General features: G+C 33.7%; 1 non-coding gene across 1 annotated transcript; it reads right to left on the reverse strand.

Moving 5' to 3' along the window:
- Positions 1 to 12,275: 12,275 nt before the first annotated feature.
- Positions 12,276 to 12,347, reverse strand: Trnaw-cca. The gene has a single exon. It is a non-coding gene; the product is annotated as a tRNA-Trp (tRNA).
- Between the last annotated feature and the right edge of the window lie 9,861 nt (positions 12,348 to 22,208).

Below are 22,208 nucleotides of genomic sequence, written 5' to 3' on the forward strand. Positions count from 1 at the left end.
CTGTTACTTAAAGTGTGCACGTTAAAACAGAACACTGATAACTGTCTTTTGTAGTAGACATCATTGGTTGTCACATTGGGTACACATAAATTTTTCCCAAAAATCTATACATATTGCTTCAAAAGAATCGGTCTTTTTTGGCAGCTAGTCTTGCTTTACGTTTAAGTCATAAAACTTTTCCGCTTTCAACTTGTGCAGTTTTAACTCAGTATCTGCTGCCCTTATTTTGATTTCAACTTCTTTCTTTTCATCTTCAGTCGCAGAATTTTTTAAGTCATTTTCCAACGATTGTTTTTTAACATACATTTGATAACAGAAACTGCAGGTGTCTGCTCTAGGATAGCCGAAGGAAATATTGTAACATGTATTGAAAATCTTTCTGTATGAGTCAATAGAAAGCCCAACATTTGGGTTAGCCACTTTAAAAAGCTTGAACATTTTTGATACATTGAGGTCTTCTGGCAAATATTTTTTTTTAGAGTCCTTAATACAATTAATGAGCTACACGGCCATTGAATGATTTTATATGTTCTTTTATGAGCCGAATTTTATCTTCAGATAGCTTATGGTTTCTGTTCAAGTGTTTGCCTCGCTGGTCTTTAGGAGACATGCCACTCATTTTTAATGAGTTAATCAAGTACTCAACTTTTTTCTTTGAAACCCCATGAATTGCAGAAAAAGCTTTTCTGCAAACATCAAATTCGGTAGTCACTCCTTCCAATACACCTCTAACTTTATATTTACATGACACAATCTTTTAACTTGGCGTTTTCAATACCTACCCTAGGCCTACGCTTTTGGACTGGTAAGATAGATATCAGGCCACATAAGTAAGAATTCTGCTCATTTGTGTTTTCTAACAAGTTAAATCTGTTGATTATACTATCTCTCACCTCGAAAGGTATTTTATCAAAGCATTTTTTTCTTGCATTTGCAATCGGATCCTTGTTCGTGACTCTGTACCCTCATTTTCTTAGCTACATCTCGCATTCTTCCAATCCTTTTCTTTTTTTCGACAAACTTTGAACAAAAACTCCACCACTGTCACTTTCTTCTGTATCCACAGTCATTCATTTTTAATTAGAAGTACAGTAATAATATTATAAGGCAACACTAACTCAATTTACACTTTAAACAGTTAACACGTATAGCCTTAACTAACCTCTCTACCAAACAAAAACAAAACACTGACACTTCATGTCAAACGTAGGCCTACAGCATTGTCATAACAGCTACTGTGGTTATACAAAACACCCAGTAAACATAATTTATTGAAATCAGTAAAATAAATGTACGAATGTTAAATAATGTTAAGTAATAATTATATTGTATTTTAAGAAGACTCTGTAGCCTTACAACGAGTTTTTACTTCGTGTTGTATGGAAGTAAGCGTGCGTTTAGTCACTGACTTGACTCCTTCTTCCCCAGGACGCTCGACACTTGACCCCTTCTTCCCCGCTAGGGCTGTATTTTCGATCTATTATTTATTAGTGACTAGACCCGTTTTTCTCACAAAACTTTATATTAATGTGAAGTACTCAGCCATGGCTACCACAATCCAACAACAAATACAATTGTGAAAAGTAGTGACTTGGCCCCTTTTTCCCTCTACCCCTTCATATGTTTATATCATTTAATTACTATTTTAAATTTCTTTACACTTATAGTTTGAAAGCATAGAGTAAGCTTAAGAGAAACAGCAAATTTTGTTTCAACTGTTTCTGAAATCACTGTTAAGCATATACTTTACTATCCAGATAATATAAATCAAATTTTTAATTTTTTACAATTCAAAGCAGTTATCTCTGCATCTCCAAGTCAGATACGTACATTATTTGCTATAATCATTTCGACATGCTTTCCATCGAACCCATCTAACCTGTGGCACAAATACAAGGATAATATGGCAGAAGATATTTTACATGAAAAATCGTGTCAGTTCAATAAATTACGATCTTGAAATGAATGAGGAGATACATAATCGAGCATTGCTCTTGATCGAAGACATGAGTTATCTCATGTGTGGTAGTTTATTAGTCAGGTTAGGAATGCCAGCGCTAAATCGTAAAATGAATGTGACGCATTTAATCGAGAATTGGAATGGGAACGTGAATATGATCACCAGGAATTAGATTTAGTAGTTCAAACAAATGTGCCCCTGATGAACCCCCAACAAAAGGAAGTTTATGATACATTAATGAAGGCAATTGATGATGGAAACGGTGGTTTATATGTACATGGTGGAACTGGTAAGACATTCCTCATGTCAGTAGTTTTTTAGCCACTGTTCGTGCAAGATCCAACATTGCAGTTTCAATTGCTTCTTTCTGGAATAGCAGCCACATTGCTAGAAGGATGTCGTACGGCACATTCTGCATTAAAATTGTCGTTAAATCTTCAATATATTGAAGAACCAACGTGCAACATTACAAAGCGCTCCGCTATGGCGAAAGTTTTATCAGAATCGAAGATCATCATCTGGGACGAATGCACAATAGCGCATAAACGTGCATTGGAAGCAGTTAACCTAACATTGCAAAATCTAAACGTAATGACTCAAAAATGTTTTGGAGGCGCAACTATTTTACTGTCTGGCGATTTCCGCCAAACATTGCCAGTAATTCCCAGATCGACTGCTGCCGACAGAATAAACGCTTGCCTCAAATCATCGAAATCTATGGCGCTATGTTAGGAAACTTCAGCTGACAACAAACATGAGAGTTGCATTGCTGAACGATACATCTGATGAAGATTTCTCTGAGTAATTGTTGACTATCGGTAATGGTCAAGTACCTGTCGACGAAATCGAGCGGATTGATTTCATTTCCTCGGAATATCTGTAACTTTGTCTCATCGAAAGACGAACTCATCAACAAAGTATTCCCAAAACATCATTACTAACCTCAAAAATAATGAATGGTTGAGTGAGCGAGCAATTTAGACAGCTAAGAATAAAGATGTAGATGACTTAAACTACATAATTTCAGAATGAGATCATTGGTACACTGCATTCTTTCAAATCTGTTGACTGTGTAACAAATGAAGATGATGCCACCAACTATCCAATTGAATGTTTAAACTCCTTGGATGTACCTGGCACAATTTACAACTAAATATTGGTTCTGTAGTAATCATGCTTCGAAACTTATACCAACCAAAACTGTGCAACGGAACAAGTTTGGTGGTAAGTAAATTGATGAACAATTTGATTTACACCACAATACTCAAAGATGAGGAAATTCTCATTCCGAGGATCCCGATGATCCCACCCGACATGCCATTTGAGTTTAAACGGTTTCAATTTCCGATCCGTCATGACTGTAAATAAGTCACAAGGCCAATCGTTGAAAGTTTGTGGTCTTAATCTCAAACATCCATGTTTTTCCCATGGCCAATTAAATGTGGCATGTCCACGGGTCGGAAGACCATCCGCGTTATTTGTTTTCGCGCCTAATAAAAAAACAAAAAAATGTAGTTTATCACAAGGTGCTACAATAAATGGCAAATAAAGAATCATTGAATAATTAATTTTTTTTATTTACAATTATCCTAATTTAAAAAGTAAAAAATGTGATCATGTGATATTGCCTTTAAGGCGGGACAAAGATCGCCGGGTCAGCTAGTAATACATAAAACATGATCTTGTTTGATACAGCATGCAGGTGGATGTCGTTGTTTGCATTTTTATAAATTTCTTGCAAATATAAACATTTTACATACGTTTAAAAGGACCAGGTATTTAAATACAAATTGTATATTTATTTTAAAACAAACAATAAAAATTTATTCCTATATTGAGAAAATAAAAAAGGAATAATGGTAATCAATATACAGTTTAGTATTAATTTAATGTTTAAGGTACACAATTTGAGCGCTTGACGTCAACCCGGGAAAGCACAGTAAACTGATTTCGGGTGATGATTATGAGAGATATAAGCTTATTCTTCACGTATTTTGACGAAGAAATCTAAATAATTATATTAAAAGCTATATAAAAAAATATTATATTACTAATACAATATGTAATAACCGTACAATGTTATAATTATAATTATTTAATTTCAAAGTATGTATATGTTTCTTTATCACATTCATCTGTACGTTACTTGTGATTAATTCGTTGAATTATTATATTTAAAAAACGAAATGAATATATAAATTATATTAGTATCGAGTTATATTAAATAATTGTAATAAATAATGTGTATGAATAGTAAAAACAATTTAAAAATCCTTGAATAATTGAATAGTAGGCCTACATTTTAATGAAAACACTACAAAAGTCTACGAAATTAGAAAATAATCCTCTGAATAAACTTGTATTAACTTAGTAATTCATTAGTATCAATGTTTTCTTTTAAAAGTACAATTTTAAAATGTCAATTTACTTTTAATATTAGTTTATAAAGGTTATAATGATGCCAAATTCATTGATAATAAAAAATGAAATGAAATATATTATTGTCATTCAAAATTGAAAAGTTCAGTTTCAATTATTGCCTAAACATATACCATTATGGTCAAGGTAGGAGTACAGTTCGAGGACTATAGCTGCGCGCGTGACCTTGAGTGCGTGGTGATTTGCGGGAGGGATGGCGGGGTAGCATTATGCGCTATGTCCCAAAAACATTTCCTGTGACTAATGGATAAAACCCTCCTTTCAGGACTCGTATTGACCCAAATAACTCATCACACTCACTACAATCAGTCTGTTTTGTGACATTGCTGATTGTAGTGGAATTACAATAATAAGATAATACCAAATAATAGCATTAATAAGACTTATCCTTGTTTTTCAGTTGTTATTGTGTTGTTTTTAAAAATAACGTATTTGTCAATACTAATCTGCAAATCGAAAACGTGAGTTTAAGTCGTTAAAGAGATTCGTGCGCCTTCATCTCAGCGGCTAGCACGTAAACGCAACCCGTCACACAGGTAGCGTTTATTTGTTGAAAGGATAGTATTAGGACCCTACGAGCACAGCTAAATTCCTCCAACTGTACGCCATGGGTCACGTAACAGTCTTCGAAAAGGTTGGATGCAAAATGTCAAGTTTATAGCTCACATCATTCTCAAGATGACCTTCGATCAGGTAGACAGATATGATTAAAAAAAGATATGTTTACATTCTCCTGACAGACAAAAGCAAATTTTGTCAGCATACTGACTAATAGGCTTCAGTGACGCTCAGTCAAATTCCATGGTTGGACATGGACTACCACAGAACTTATTCTTGCCTATGTAGAAATAAAGCTTCATGCAAAATTTAAAGTCTGCAGATGATGTTTATCGAGATATCTTACCACATGTTTAATTCAAATTTGTATTCATTGAGTTAGTTGTCATAGCCAAGTTTAAATAAGAATTCCGGTAAGGTAAGAACTTTTGTTCATTCTCGTAATAAAAGTTATGCCGAGTTAGGGGAGGTACAACGCAGGAGTGCGCTAAAATTAGATTTTGTCAACAACTTTCAACATTGAATTTCACTCTATTATGTTTTTTTTCTGTTTCCATGTACGGCATGAATTATCTACAAGAGATAGTATGTTAAGTTAAAATCTCATATGGTTGTACATATTTATTTATTCTTCAATTTTCTCGTTCCGTCCTACACAATTATGAAACTGCGGTTGCTTTTATATAAAAAATGTGGAAGTAAATCATATCACGTTGCGTAACAGGGTTCGCTAAGGTATCATGCAAAATTTTAAATCTATAGTTTATTATATTCTCGAGATGTCCTGTGGACAGATAGACAGACAAACATTCATTCAAATGTGACATTGAGACGAAAATGACACATCAAAGAACTCGTTATTGTAGAGCTTCATGCAAAATTTAAAGTTTACACATGAAGTTTTAAAAAAATACAGTATTACACGCCAAATCTCTATAAACTTATATATCTGTTGGCATAATTATGCTACGTGTGTTAATATGAATCTCTTTGGGTGTATTGAATTTGTTTACACATTTAGTCAGCTATTTTATCGTATTTTATGGTTACCGATAAGACCAATGAAAAAGTATTTACTAAAACTCAGTCAAATCCCATAGACTGAAATGCACTATAAAAGAAACTTCACGCTCAAATTCAAATCCATAGGTCAGTACGTTATCGAGATAGTATCGTGCTGACAGGTAGACAGATAGTCTATAACAATTTTACAACCCCATGAGTGATTGGCTTCGCTAAAGCTCATCTAATTAAATGGCATTAAATTGCAACAAATATTCACTATGTTACAACAAAAAGTGTAAAACTATATGATTTGCTCAGTACGATATTGGTTACTCATTTCCGTTAATGGGTAAATAATGCAACTTTTGTTTGTGTACTGCGTCAATTGGGCCGTTACAGTAGGCCTCAATTATGTTGATTAAAAGCAACGAAGCCAGGATCATTGTTATGCGACTGGTTCTATTTATTAGGTTTTAATTTGTTTATTTGTTTTCATCATACTGCGCTAAAAGCAGTGGTGTATCCAACTATCCAATTTTTGAGTTTACGGGGCCCAAACCATCAACTTCAAAAATTTCATGTAAGACTTTCACTGTGAGTTTACGAATTTTTAAATGATACGGGCATATTAGACATGAACATTTCAAAAATACCAGAAATGCAGATTATGTTAAAAGAATATAATATTTGATTTTTACGTGTATCGACACATCTTCATAGAAAAAAGGAAATTTTCCTATTGCTTTGGTCATGTTTATACATTATTTATCGTGGGCCTCAAACGGTGCACTACTTATAGTCCTCGTGATCTACTAGTATCCTAGTATCTTAGCCCACACGGTAACCTACCCAAACCGTGTGAATTTCGTCTAATCTGTAATTCTCGCGCATTCTCATGTCACGTGTACAACTGCCCGTCACATTTCGCCCATCTTGATTCTCTTTCCAGTCGTCTTGTACGCGTTTAATATGACATCTTACAATTTGTTGCGATTTTCGGTAAAAATTCAAAAACATTCAAAGTTGTTTTATAGGACAATGTAGGTCTTTAAACATGTTTAATCCCGACGTTAAAAGACGACGTACAAGTATGAAATGTTCGTGGGCAACTGGTGGTTCACACGGTCTATTTGTAAAAGACGGCATGGGCCATAAATGACCCACGTTTCTGTGGACGTGCTCTAATATTGATTGTTGCCGATAGAGGTTGTTTGGAAAATGTGTACCAGAATTGTATAAATGGGTAAAAATATTTACTTACCTATAAAATGTACAGAACAAAATTGCTTCTTCTATCATTATATGGTCTCGTAATTTACCTCGATATATCTCTCTATATCCTAAAAAACATATCCTCCTAGTAATAGTCTTCTCATCTTGGGAGTGCCGATGGCTGAGCGATCCAAGACGTTGGACTTTGAATCTGAGTTAGAGATAGCGCGGGTTCAAATTATGTCTGTGACTGTTGCACTTTTTATCAGTACCATCGACCTTGTACTGTATCGACTCTCGCCCTTATTCTGTGTGATAAAATCCTCGCAAAGGCCAGTGGCCCATGAGGACGGACAGAATAAGGCTTAAAAGAGGATCGGAACATGATCTACTTTAAGGCGATGCACAAGGTTTTTGGTTAGACAAATTATTTTTTAATTTCAGAATCATTTCTCTTTAAGATAATTCCCCAAAAGACAGGAAAAATGTTACAGTTATTTTGACCACTCCACGCAGATTTATAAGCAATAAGGAATATTGGGCAGTTTTTGATTCAGGTCTCAGGAAAAATGTGGGATGATAAGATTATAAATTTTTCAATACGTAATTGAACTAAGATAAGAATTCATACAGATTTTAATGATTTATAAGATGAGAAAACATTTTTTTTTAGAAATTTAACTTAAGATATATCACATATACTAAAATAAAATATCTAATACATATTAAGGAAATTCGAATTTTTATCGGTTGAGTGTTGGCGAAGCCTGTCAAAAAGGGATGAACAAAAATTCATTTCGAAATGTCCGCCTGCAGGATGATAGAAAACGAACTGACCGAAAGACTTTGAAAATTTATATGGAGTTTTATTATATATAGAGTTCAATGATAGTACATGGCATTTCATATCATTTGGCTGAGGGTTTGTAACTCTGTTAAATTGATCTTGGAGGTAACCATGATTGAAACCAGAATATCGAGGAACAAATATATTTGTAAACAAACTGAGTACAGCTGTCTGACACTTTAACATGTGATATAGTAACGCATGTATCTATAGACTTGAAATTTTACATGCAGCTTCAGCGAAGCCTGCTACGTGACACGTAGAGAGGCTTATTCCTGTCCTGTAAATAAAAAGACTCACTCCCTCCCGAGAGTTTTCATATATGAGTACATTCTATATAGATTTCACATCCTTATCTAGAGCCTTATTTTTTCGGTTTAATAACAAGTAATCCTAAATACTTCGTTAAATGCCCACTATTAGTATTCGTTAAAGCATACATTTTTATTTTTTCTTTACTCCAGAGAGTTTTCTTATGCGAGTACATACCATAAAGATTTCACATCCTTATCTAGAGCCTTCTTCTGTGGGTTTAATAACAATATAATCCTAAACACTACATTAAATGCCCACTATTAGTATTCTTACAAGCAAATACATTTTATTTTTTCTTTACTTCAGGAAAATGTTTAAAGTAAATAACAGAACACTAAGTGAAGCTCCTTCATTCAGATTCTATATACTATATAGCAATAGACAATATAAACTAAGTAAAATATTTATTTACTCTAATATTACATGAGTGGTGGTCTTCTGTAGGAGTAGACCTAAATTAGTTACTAGTGTAATTCGCTTAAACGTACCAAGCGTATTACAATTGCAGGCAACGAGTAATTAAATATTTTTAAATGTAATATAATTTTTCCAGTTTTATAACTAAGGTATTTGTAAATATGTTCGTTGGCTGAGCGTCAGCGAAGCCTATCACTCGAGAGGTTGAAAATTTTCATTTCAGTCTGTCTGTCTATCTGTATGTCCATACCCACGATCTATAGGGGACGAACGAACTAACGATATGTTTGAAATTTTAAATGAAGCTTGATTTTTACATAGATAACTTCGAGTTCGATGATGGTGCATGTCACTCCATAGGATTTAGCTCAGTGTTACCGAACATTCTTACATTGGTCTTATGGGTAACCATGATATCAATGAGAATATAGAGGACTGGTGTAGCGTACCCCTACCTTGTGACAAAAACAGAGAGCTAGTTCTAAAAAAAATTAATGTAAAAGTATATCCCTAGAAACCACACCCTCAACCAAAATCAACCATTTCGACTCTCCAAAGGGCTCACTGACTTCTGGTTTGTACATTCCTTCCAGTGAAACCTACCACTGGGCACAGAAAAAAACCGATATGTCATTTAAATTTGGGTAACACTTTGGATGTCCAGGTGCGGCACATTGGTGTGTAAGGGTAGATCGATTGATCTAGTCTACTGTGGGGGACACTTATGGAGTTTGTAGAGCTCCCTAAGTGTTATAGTAAAGGCAGTTGCTAGCCTAAACGTAAGGGCGTGCCACCCTTTGCCCACTTAGAATGGAGAGGCTGGTACAAAAATGCCCTACCCTTCTTCCTAGGAGAACTAACCGAGGTTAAGGCCTAAAATCCTTTTTCTTGGATCTTGACAGAAGGAAGCCCTATCTCAAACATTATCCATCCCAAATATCCTGTCGCTCCAGAAGCAGCGCAAAAGTAATTTTAGCACTAAGTGCAATTTCATAGCCTCTTGTCCTTAGAGAACGAAAAAAACCGTTTTCGATTCTAGTGATTGTGAATACTAAAAGTGAGATTATATGTCTAGATTGGAAGATACAGCAGGAACCTTTTCCCTCTCTGTATGAGTCGTACGGTCTGCCAATAGTCGCGTTCACAGTCTGTTGCACATTTTAATTGGGCATTTATGGAATTCAATCAGCTATATAATTAATGCAAACAAACAGACTCAACATTGTTGTTGTTGGCCAGTGAAATAATTAATGCTGAATGTTCAGAGAGAATTTGGATTCAATGAGTTATGCTGCCGTTGTTTGTTTACAAGTGCAATATAATGTAAATAATTGTTTATAACTTTACAATCAATGATTTTCCAGACTTTAATCGATATTTATAACTCGAGGTAGACTTTGAATAAGCGGCTTAACTCGTTATTCGGTTGTTTTTATCGAATGGTTCGATTGTGTTTGTCGAAACGAATAATTCGATATTAAAATTTATTTAACAAAACATATGATTCCTACTTATTAGTTGTAGTCATTATGTCATGTAAACAATAAATAGCAATAAGTAAGCAATTTGTTGAGAATTTGAAAATGACGATGAATATGAGGAAATGATGTAAAGAATTTCTAGATATACATGTGGGTTGGGCTACTGCCTTCACAAAAGCGATTGCTCACTGCTATCCACGCATTCTATAAATATCGTAATATATTTCTGATGTGTAGGTCTAGGCCATAGATGGATGTGTTATTGTTGATTAATATATAATATCGAATTTGGATAATATATCAAATAGTTCGATAGTAACAATCGAATAACAAGTGTAGCCGCTTAGTATAGTCTCCCCATAACTCGTAATGCACAATCACTTGATGGAGAATGCTACTTTTGGCGCTAATGGTGATATAACATGATTAGTGATAAAATAAGGAACAGAATATACTGTTACGTTGCAGGAAGGACATTTTTCCTTCTATCCTATGAGCTGAGAGCCCATTCAAAATGCATAAGTACGTAACCTGGTTTTTATGAAATCGATAGAGGAATGTTTGCTAAGAAAGAAATAGGCAGCTAGCCACGCTAGTATTGATGGAATTCGAAATGGGGAAGGTATCGAAGGTGATCAAAAGTTTGAAAAGATATTTATTTTACTCATAACGTAGCTATGGTGGGAAAGGTTGATTCATTGTTAATGTTGAGTTTAGCTCCGGTTGACCTTCCTCTTAGTGTAGCGTCTGGAATCCGACGCAGTCACACACTTGACTCCTGGGATCTGGAGGTATGTTCGTCTGAATAGAAATAGGTCAGCGACATCTTGTAGACAAGTTCCATTAAAGTGCATTTTAATAATAATTAGTATTTATTTGTTTAAACTATTACTTGAAGAAAAGCCCAAGCTTTGATTTCAAAATCACTTGATTGAAAAAAATTATTATAAGTTATCTTAGTTTACAAATGTTGAGTTTAGCTCCAGTTCACCAAATCATAGTGTATCTTCTGGAATATAGTGTTTCGACATCATACACACCTATACTACGTATAATAGTGTAATCTAGGAAAAAGTATACTCATTCTCTCACCAGGTGCACAATTGTGTGCACTGCGATGATTCAAACACGATCTTTAAGCATAGTGGAGCAACAGAGTTTTCTACACACCACGTAGCTATGGTGCGAAGGATTTATTCAATGTGAAAGTTGAATTTAGATCCAGTTCAAATTTTAGAATTTTTTCTCAAATTTTATTTTTTATTATTTTGCACATCAATAATATACCGTCAGAGCTGTAAATAAAGAGACTCAGAGTTACCACTTTCAGAATATGTAAATTCTTAGATGACGCTGATTTAATATTTTTATGATTCTGCTGGCGGTTGGTTTTAAGACAGTTAAACAAAGAAAAATATTGTCTGAGAAAAATATTTATTTGACGTTTTTATCCCTTTTGGCACCTTTCCTTTCAACTTACACCAAAGCTTGAGCTGCTAACGGCCAATTTATTTCTTGCGAGAAGTTTTTCTGTCGATTAAACACATCAGGTTGTGTGCTTCCACAGTGCAAATTGACTCTTGGATCCTGGACTTCTACTGAGTGTGATAGTTCCGAGCAAAATAAAGTCGAACCGAGAAAATGTACGCTTCAAAATATACTTTAGTAACGTATGGTAGTTTTAATTTATAATGGAAAAACCAATTAAAATTCTCATTTAAGAAAAACTTTCTTTGAATAGATGCATTGGATGTAAGAATTGACTTATGCCTTTGATTGTATTAATTAAACAAGAGTTTAATATGGGCGATGTTTATACGGGTTTATGCGGGCGATGTGTGTTGAGGAGCAGGGAATTCTATTAGTTACACATAACGTAGTGAAGTAGTTACGTTCGTATCGCTACAATAAAATAATCTTGTTGTGAATAAGACACAAAGATTCCTGGGATATTTATTTATGTATTACGATTAAACATATACACACAAGTAAATATACTGTGCAAATCGGGCTAAACCTGTATGCAAGCAAAAAGTATATTTGACCTCGACGTGATTTGAACACGCAACCTTCTGATCTGGAGTCAGACGCGCTACCGTTGCGCCACGAGGTCAAGTGATTGATTTATACAATATCACAAAATAATAAACTTATAAAACCTGTAGGTGAATTCAATCAGTGGCAATTAAATATACACAACCCAACGCTTGGTATTGAAGCAAATGTGAATTACCATTAAATGAATTTCGTATATTTGTTGTTCCAATGTTTATTATTCAAAGAACATTCCTCACCTATTAGGTGATTATAAGGGTCGGTATGTAATACAAATTGATTAATTTGTGAATTAAAATTTGGAACGAAAATCTCTACGATTTTGAAATAATCCTCGATGTCATCGTGCCTTAATTCAAACTGTATAATTCAGTTGAATAGTTACTAATAACGGTAATCATTGTTTGTCATTCGTTAGATACGATTAGCACACCATTCCAATGTTCAATACTGTTAGAAAATTGGCCTAAGCTTTGCTCTGTCGCTGCTACATTTTATAGGCAGCAAGAATAAGTTCAAATCTATCATTAGCATCAGTTTGGTGCAGATAGAAAAGGCTAATTGCTAATTACTGCTCTAAGCAGCCAATTGGTCCAGAGTTAAATTAAATTAGGATAACAGCCAGAGAAGTTTGCTAGAGAGAAAACCACGTTTTGTTCATTAGTGCAATAGTACAATTAAAGATAAAAGTAGCTGGATGTTTTACTACTACCTAAGATTGTTAAATTGTTGTTATATTAAGATCTTCCAGATTATAAAATAAAAATAATAGTGTAAATAATTCAATGAATGAAATGATCATGGAATTTAATTTAGAACTTGTGTGTTTAATGAATAATCATAATTATTAGAAAGAAACTGTAACTCCTTAAAAATAGTGACATAACATAAAATAAAAAAATTCTAAAGTTATTTAATACTATGCAATATTATTATTTCGTGTGTTTGGTAATTTTTGCACATTTCGTAGTATGTTTTTAGTTGATTCTCATTAGGTAGTTGTTGTTGCCTCGTAGAAAAAGCTTAGTCTAGGAGGCGAAGTTTCAACCAATGATGAAGTCTTCTTATATTATTTATATTATGCCAATTATATTATTAAGTTGACATCACCCGTAGCCTTATGTTATCTAATCGAGATGGCTCTGAATGTCGCGGTCCTGGGCAAGTATAAAGTAAAACTGGTATAGCAAAGCTATTTTTTCAAAAAGAGATGAATTATCTGAATATTTTATAAATTAAATGACCTAAAAGTAGTACAAAGGATTCGAAAAAATTTTAATATTATAGTTAATTGATATTGTAAATGTAAAGCATATCTTACATGCCTACACTGGTATTTTACCAACCAGTAACCAGGACGTGCTTTTTCAAAAACTTGGTCGAAGACAATGTACTGAAGAGCTACGAGTGATAAAACACTAAATCATTTATTTTTGAGGGAAAGGGAGGAAAATGCACGTCCGCCAGCCTACAATTTGGGACTCTATAAATTGGGTGAGATAGTAATCCATCTGACCATTCCGCAGCTCGACCCATGGTTGAATGTTGAAGATTAGTCTGACTGTTTACCTCGGAACTCGCGCTCCCACATCTCTTGCCATTGCCGGAACAGCTTTTCTTATGGCCTGAAGGACCCAAAATTCGGTGGACAGCCGCCGAATTGGTATTTCAACCATTGTTTTTGGTTCAAGAGCTGAATAGATTCTTTTTCGTCGAGTGCAGAATACACTTGACAACAGTGCCAGTCTGCTCTGCTTCGACCTTCGTCTATAAATCTCAGCAGCTCAGCAAACGATCGTCCTCTCAGAGGGCTTAATCAAGAATTAATGCTTGGCTTTTTTTGATTAAGATTTTCGATGTTTTCAACTCCTCCCGAGGAGGACTTAACTTTTGCCCCCTTGGCGAATTTGGATTTCTGGTTGCTTTTGACTTTGTTAAGACAACGTCCGCTTGCCTTTTCTTCCGCTTGGCCTTCTGTGAGCAGGTTCTGCCACTGGCCTGTGTTGTTCTCTAGATTCGGGGTTTCCTTAAAAGGTCCGATTCTCACAGGGGTTGCCTGAATAAACGATGGTTCCGCCCTTACCGTCACCATCTGGCTTGATGGGCCTCTCTCTCCGGTGGTTTTTCCATCCGCCTGTGTGGATCTTAACTCCTTCAAGATCCCAAAACTGGGTGATGAAGGATCTCCCGCTCCAGGAAATCTCCTGTGGCCTTTCCAGTTGTCCATCTAAGAATAGTCAGGTTTATGCATGGAAGCACAGTCCAATACCTTCCGCTCTTGATATTAGCTTTGCTTTGCGGAGATCTTCGAGCTATGCAAAATGATCCGTGGATGGGGGAGACCCCAATTACTGTGAAGTTCATATTCAATTAATTATTGATTAGATAACTTGATTAGACCTACTAAATTTTAAAAGAATAGTTTCTAACGATAAAAATCTATTTGATTTAGTTTTATTGATAACTTGAACTAATATTCATAGCATCGTCGATAGTAACAATGTGAGTTTTGCAAAACAAGGAAATTGTAAATAATAATTTAAATGTTACGAATTAAACAATAGGTTTAGTAATTTACTTTACAAAAGTTCAATATTATGTAAAGGACAAATTACTGTGGAACAGTTCTAAAAATTAGGAGTTCATTTCTATAATGTTTCTTGGTCAATTACTCCCTAGGAATCAAAGCTTAAGTTGACTAAACGTAGCTCAGATGATAGTTGTCTTTAATCATAGTTTTCCTTTAATCTAGAAGAGTTGCTCAGACAGTTTAACAAATTAACTTTACTAGAAAGGTTACCTTTTGCTTTGATACATGCAGTGGGTAACGTACATTTGTATAAAACCACACTCTATATGAGTGCAAAACCTTTCATGGACTTCACAAGTAGTTACTCTTTAATCAAAAGATCATTTAGATGCTGTGTCATTAACCCTTTCATCTCAGAAGCGCATTACAGAAAGATTTCTTTTGATTACAGTATTTTACTTTCTCTACACTATGAAAAAGACAGCAAAGAATTAAATGAATAAAATGAATTTAATGAAATAAATTCACAATATTTTACTACTTTGGGATTCTGATTGGAGTTATGCTGAATATAGGAGTTTCTCGAGTTAAGAAACATAAGAGGTCTTGAAGTTCTAATGGCTAGAATTCCTGAATACAGGAAACCTTCCAAAAGCCGGAACCACAAAAAAGGGTACTTTCAGAAACCAGAAAATGTAATTTCGAAGACTAACAGTAATATAAGCCTTTCTGAGACCATTAAAGCAAACGGTTTCAGAGAAGAAAGCCTCCTTAGTGAAGAAGTTTTCAGAGGCTGAAAAAGAGGCTAGAAGCTCACTCCCGGATACTTGTACATCCATGATTTGGGAATGTAACGTGATACAGGAGCTTTCAGACGTCAGGAACTCCTGTATATTAGGATTTATGAATGGTTGAATGCTTCTAGTTGGGTTAAATTTGCATAGTTTAGGATGTGCAAGAGTCTGGGTACTTCTAGAAGATGAAGGGGTTGGGATTTTTCACTGTGCTGACCCTTCCATAGGTTGGGTGTCTCTAGTGAAAAAAAACTTCCAGGAATAATTTGGATTATTTAATATATGAGCAGCCTTAGAGGGAGGTTTGTAGAGTCGAGGTGAATACCTGAGTTATCCTAACTACTACTAGGTAGTAGGTTTGAAATTTTCTTCCTAATATCAGGAGCATCTTCTAAATGCCAGGAAATGTGAGGAACCTTTCAGAAGGCAGAATCAGTCAGAGACTGGGTGTCTCTAATAGAGATATGTTTCCAAGTATAGGTCGGGTTATTAAATACAGAAGCAGTCTTAACGGTTGGAGGTTTATAGTCAAGGGGAAGCAATACCTAATGAACAGTATAGGCTCCAGAGGTTAGCTTGTTCTAGTGATGGTGTTTTGAAAACAAAGGGTTTTCAGGAGCCAGGTGACACAGAGGCATGCAGCTCTAGAACCAGGATGAGTGCCTTAATCTTTGATGCCCTAAAGCAACAAGGCCTTGATGAAGCTTGCAGGTAGCTATTCTATATTACGCTATAATTACAAATGCAGTGTTCCATTAAATCTTAAAACGTTCAACATATTTGTTTTTTATATACAGAGAAACAAGAAAATAAGAAGATTTGAATACTAAAAACATACACTTTACCTTATTTTGATATATTTCCTAATGCACTCAATAACAATGTAAAATTGAAAGCACATTATTTAAATAATCCAATTACAAGCAAAAAACAAAATTGTATATCTAAATTTATAGATATTGTAACACACGTATTCACATTTAATGGTCGTAGTAAAATAAATCAATAAATCTCGAGTGGGCTCGGCAAACAGCTTGACTTTAGGGGTTTATTGAACTGGAAGATTATTTTCTTGCTTTGCCTTGATACCTGTTAGAGATAACAGGTACTTATACAAAACCACATCGTGTAAGAATATAAAACAGTTATAAGACAATGGCCACCCGGTAATCTCAAGTAGTAACTAAAGATCTCTCAGACGACACTTGTTGTCTGTAATCACACTTTCTACCCTTTCATCTTAGGAGGGTACTTCAGACAGTTGAACTGAATAATAGATTTATTTTACTGCAAAATCACCTTGTTGTCTTAACATTTCCAGATTTGTCACAGGATACCAGTTGCTTGTATACAACTACGTAATATTTAAAGAGCACAAATAAAATTAACATAATCTTTTAATAACAGATTATCACACCTAGGATAACAGTATAATAAACAGTTTGATAATAGTAATGTATTTGTGAGATCACGCCAGTATAATACATAGGTGAAATTTAAAAATTTAGAATTTTTGAATGGAGTGACATTTTAACAAGAAAACCAAAATGTTTTACTTAACGATTATTTTCTCTAATTTTGCAGTTATGTTTTAATAATTTCAATACTGTTAATTCAATAAAAAAAAGAATATGAATTTGTAATTTGAAACAAATCACAATTGGAATGAAAACGTCTTCTTATCTCTTTCAAGTTACTGAGACTTATACTAAAAGAAAGTATATTAAAACTCATTAATGTTATTTAGAACTCGTAACTGTTATTTTGAACTCATAACTGTTATTTTGAACTCATAACTGTTATTTAGAACTTATAACTGTTGTTTAGAACTTATATCTGTTATTTAGAACTCATAACGGTTGTTTAAAACTCATAACTGTTATTTAGAACTCATAAATGTTATTTAGAACTCATAACTATTGTTTAGAACTTATAACGATAGTTTAGAACTCATAGCTGTTGTTTAGAACTCATAACTGTTATTTAGAACTTATAACTGTTGTTTAAAACTCATAACTATTATTTAGTACCCATAAATGTATGTTTAGAACTTATAACTGTTGTTTAGAACTTATAACGATAGTTTAGAACTCATAGCTGTTGTTTAGAACTCATAACTATTATTTAGAACTTATAACTGTTTTTTAAAACTCATAACTATTATTTAGTAACCATAAATGTATGTTTGGAACTCATAGCTGTTGTTTAGAACTTATAACTATTATTTAGATCTTACAACTGTTGTTTAGAACTTATAACGATAGTTTAGAACTCATAGCTGTTGTTTAGAACTCATAAATGTTATTTAGAACTCATAACTATTGTTTAGAACTTATAAATGTTGTTTAAAACTCATAAATATTATTTAGAACTTATAACTGTTGTTTAGAACTTATAACGATAGTTTAGAACTCATAGCTGTTGTTTAGAACTCATAACTGTTATTTAGAACTTATAACTGTTTTTTAAAACTCATAACTATTATTTAGTACCCATAAATGTATGTTTAGAACTTATAACTGTTGTTTAGAACTTATAACGATAGTTTAGAACTCATAGCTGTTGTTTAGAACTCATAACTATTATTTAGAACTTATAACTGTTTTTTAAAACTCATAACTATTATTTAGTAACCATAAATGTATGTTTGGAACTCATAGCTGTTGTTTAGAACTTATAACTATTATTTAGATCTTACAACTGTTGTTTAGAACTTATAACGATAGTTTAGAACTCATAGCTGTTGTTTAGAACTCATAAATGTTATTTAGAACTCATAACTATTGTTTAGAACTTATAAATGTTGTTTAAAACTCATAAATATTATTTAGAACTTATAACTGTTGTTTAGAACTTATAACGATAGTTTAGAACTCATAGCTGTTGTTTAGAACTCATAACTGTTATTTAGAACTTATAACTGTTTTTTAAAACTCATAACTATTATTTAGTACCCATAAATGTATGTTTAGAACTCATAGCTGTTGTTTAGAACTTATAACTATTATTTAGATCTTACAACTGTTGTTTAGAACTTATAACGATAGTTATAACTCATAGCTGTTGTTTAGAACTCATAACTATTATTTAGTACTCATAACTGTATGTTATTTAGAAGACATACAGTACCCAGGAAAGCTGTGCAGACCAAACACTAACAAGCGGCTCCAACACTAATCACCAATGAACTGCTCCAATCAGTAACGACCTCGCTGTCAACGCGACGTTCTCATGGAAATCTGATTAAGTCCTGTCCCAAACACAGGTTTACAAATCCGTGAATGCCGTTCATCAAAGACACATTTTAGGGTTGGTTCAATGTGAAAGTTGAGTTTCATTGCCAAAATTCACATTGAATCAACCCTTTCTACAAAAGCTCAATTGCTACACCGTGCTTCGAGATCGTAGAGCAACTGAAGAAAGAATGAGGATACCCCTTCTTCCAGATTACACTATATTTTCAGTATAAGTGTCTCTGATGTGCAAAAGAGTTCATTTTGGGCTTTTTCGTCGCTGATTTCAGACGAATATCACTCCAGATTTCAAGGTTAAGTCTTTTAGACATCGTTATGTTCCTGACGATAAACTGAGAGTTCACAAACTAAGATAATTTATACATTTTTTAATTTTGAAATCCAAGCTTGCGCTTTTCTTCAAGAACCAATTTAAGTAAATACATACTAATTGTGATGTAAATGCATTTTAAAGGAACCCTGACCGTGTGGGTGCTTTATTTTTAGAAATCTTTAGCCTAAAAGGATATTAGAATAATTAAAATCTCCATTATCACTCAGGTCATTAAGCATATGTGGTTAAATAAGTACTTCTTCGACAGCACTAAAACGAAGAAAGGAACGATACAGGAACTAAAGTTGTTTTAAAATTTACAAAGCTTATACCGGTACTGTGTCATTTAGACCATCTTAATTTGGTAGGCATCCATTTATATTTTTTATTTTCAATTTTTATTCTATTCTTCTATAAACCTATAAGCCTTTGGTCTCAATGAACTTCCAAGTTCTGTGTTACAGCCGTGTTATTTACTTTTCGGTAACGTCGGTGGAAATGAGGGACAATATTGTAACAAAGAGAAAATATATGACAAGATGTATAATATTAATAACAAATCCAAAATTTGGTTCTGTTTTCCTTCATTTATATTCGTATTAGATTTCCCACCCACATCAGTTTGGTGCAGTTTTTTATTTGCTAATAATTAGAAGAAAATGCTCGTAGTATCCATGGGCACTATGATAATTTTAGAACATTACAGCAATAAGGCTAATAGTATTAAATAAAATATTTAATACATAATTATAAAAGGGTTTCAAAACATGAAATAACTGTAATATTTCATGAACGACTACCTACAGAGGATTATTACCTAGGAATTTAGAGTCTAAAGGCAACTCAAACGAAATTTTGTCATTAGTTAAAGTTTTTATCCTAAAAGGGTTCTCCGAACTGCTCGAATTAATGAGTGTACTTAATTGTAACTTTCCATGGATAACGTTTATTTGTTTACAATAATGCACTATAGACTGAAACATTTTGTATGGACAATGGCCACCTCACGTAGTAATATTTTAATCTAAAGATCATTAACATGCTGTGTCATTTATCGCAATTAATACTCTTTTAACTTGGAAGGGCGCTCCAGACAGCTGTTATTTTAACATTATTTATTGGGTGTTAAGAATACAGTGTAGTATTAAAAGAATATTGACTCAACATCTTTCATTATTTATATTGGGATTCAGATTGGATGTGGATTATAGTAAATAAATATACTGAAATAATTATGAATATGCAAAAACTGTCATAGTTTCTTAGTCGTATGATTTTTTATTCTCTTAGGGCAAGAAGCTTAGAAAATTGAACCTAGTACAGTAAAGACCTTTGCGCTTGTCTGGAGTGACAGGATATTTTGGATTTCTATGTTTGGGAATAATGGCCGTCTCCTGTTGAGATTCATGAGGAAAAGTTTAGGGCACTAATCTCAAGTCATGTTCCCTTGAAAAAAAGAGAAACCAGCTTTGAACCAGCCTCTCCAGTCAAAGCAGGCAGGGGGTGGCATACCCTTATGTCTAGGCTGACAAGAACCTGTTATCTCGCGCAGTGGACAAGAACTATCGAATTACCCTTGCGCTCCAGAATTTCGACACTTGCGGTTAGTGATGTGCAGCTCCTGGACATTCATAAGGGTTACCAGGTTTAAGTGACACATTTTTTACTGTACGGCACTGTCAACTGGAAGGTATAAACCAGCCTCATGGGTGAACCCTCTTATTTGTATTTTACTGGTATTATAGTATATCTTAGTAAAGCGAAATATTTTTCTTTATTCTTTCATTAACGCCTATGCGGCATAAAATGGAAATTTCAACGCTTTAAAAATAAAAATTAATTTTTAATGCAAATTTTATTCAAAAATTCGCAAAAGAACCTACACCATTTTTTTTTTTAATTTGAGATTCGTCTGTTCTGAATTCTGCCTGAGTTCGTAACCAATGTTTAGGCAGTATTTTTTAATTATAATTCAATCGTTATAATCTACGTAAATCAGGAAGTTTGAACGTGAAAGCCACTGTGTCTCTCCTAGTTGTATCGATTATGTAGCTTACGGGGCTTCTGTAGAATGCAATCGCTCTATCATGTCAGTGCGTGTGAGCTGCAAGTCGAATTAGTTTCTTTTCCGAAGGAGGACTCCAAAAGAAAGTTTAGAGAAATATATTCGACGTAAGAGAGAAAGAGAAAGCAATTTGCATTCCTTTCATCAGTCGAGAGCCTCACCTTCTGAGCTCTAGAGAGTTCTTACCTTTAGTGGCTTTATACGGTAATATGCTCTTTTATATCACGTTTCCGGTGTAAATCCCAAGAAAATAGCGGTCCTGGTTAAAAAGTTAAAAATCCTTTCATTCACTTTGCTACTCACTTTATCTACTTAGTATTTAAACTGCCGTATTTTTAATTTAACTAGTTGAATATAGGTTTCACCCCAATAGTTTATGAAACCGAACAAGGTCAAGATTGGAAGAACGAGTTTTTATTTATTTGAGTTGAAGCGAATGAGTAACAGTAGGAAATTATTAATGCATGTTAATAATTTTTTATAAATTGCCAAATCTTACGGAATAATTTACAATTTTGCGCGTTATCTAATAATATGTTTTGAGAATTCTCGTAATTACATTAATTTCAAGAAGAGATGTCGATTCGTGATTCGGTTGGAATGACTCACTTCCTTTTTTTCTCTTCACATTGTGTTCTCAAGGGGTTACATTTAGTTACAATTTCCTTTGAAGAGCATTCTAGTAAAATTTAAAAATCTTTGATTGGTAAGTAAAAGCAAATAGTAATAGTTAAAATGGTGTATAAACGCTCGATTCTTAGTACGAAGATATGTTTCTTCTCTTGTTAATTTGTGGATGTAGATTTTTTTTAGATGAAAAGAATAAAGAATTTCATTCTCATCTCTGTTTGCACGATCCATACTACTGCTTAAGTAACGTAAATAGCAGTAATTATAAAAAATAGTAATAAATGTTTACTAAAATTCTGACATCAAATTTTATTCCATAGGTCCTAATTCAAC

This window comes from Homalodisca vitripennis, chromosome 6, assembly GCF_021130785.1.
Source record: "Homalodisca vitripennis isolate AUS2020 chromosome 6, UT_GWSS_2.1, whole genome shotgun sequence".
Classification (NCBI taxonomy): domain Eukaryota; kingdom Metazoa; phylum Arthropoda; class Insecta; order Hemiptera; family Cicadellidae; genus Homalodisca; species Homalodisca vitripennis.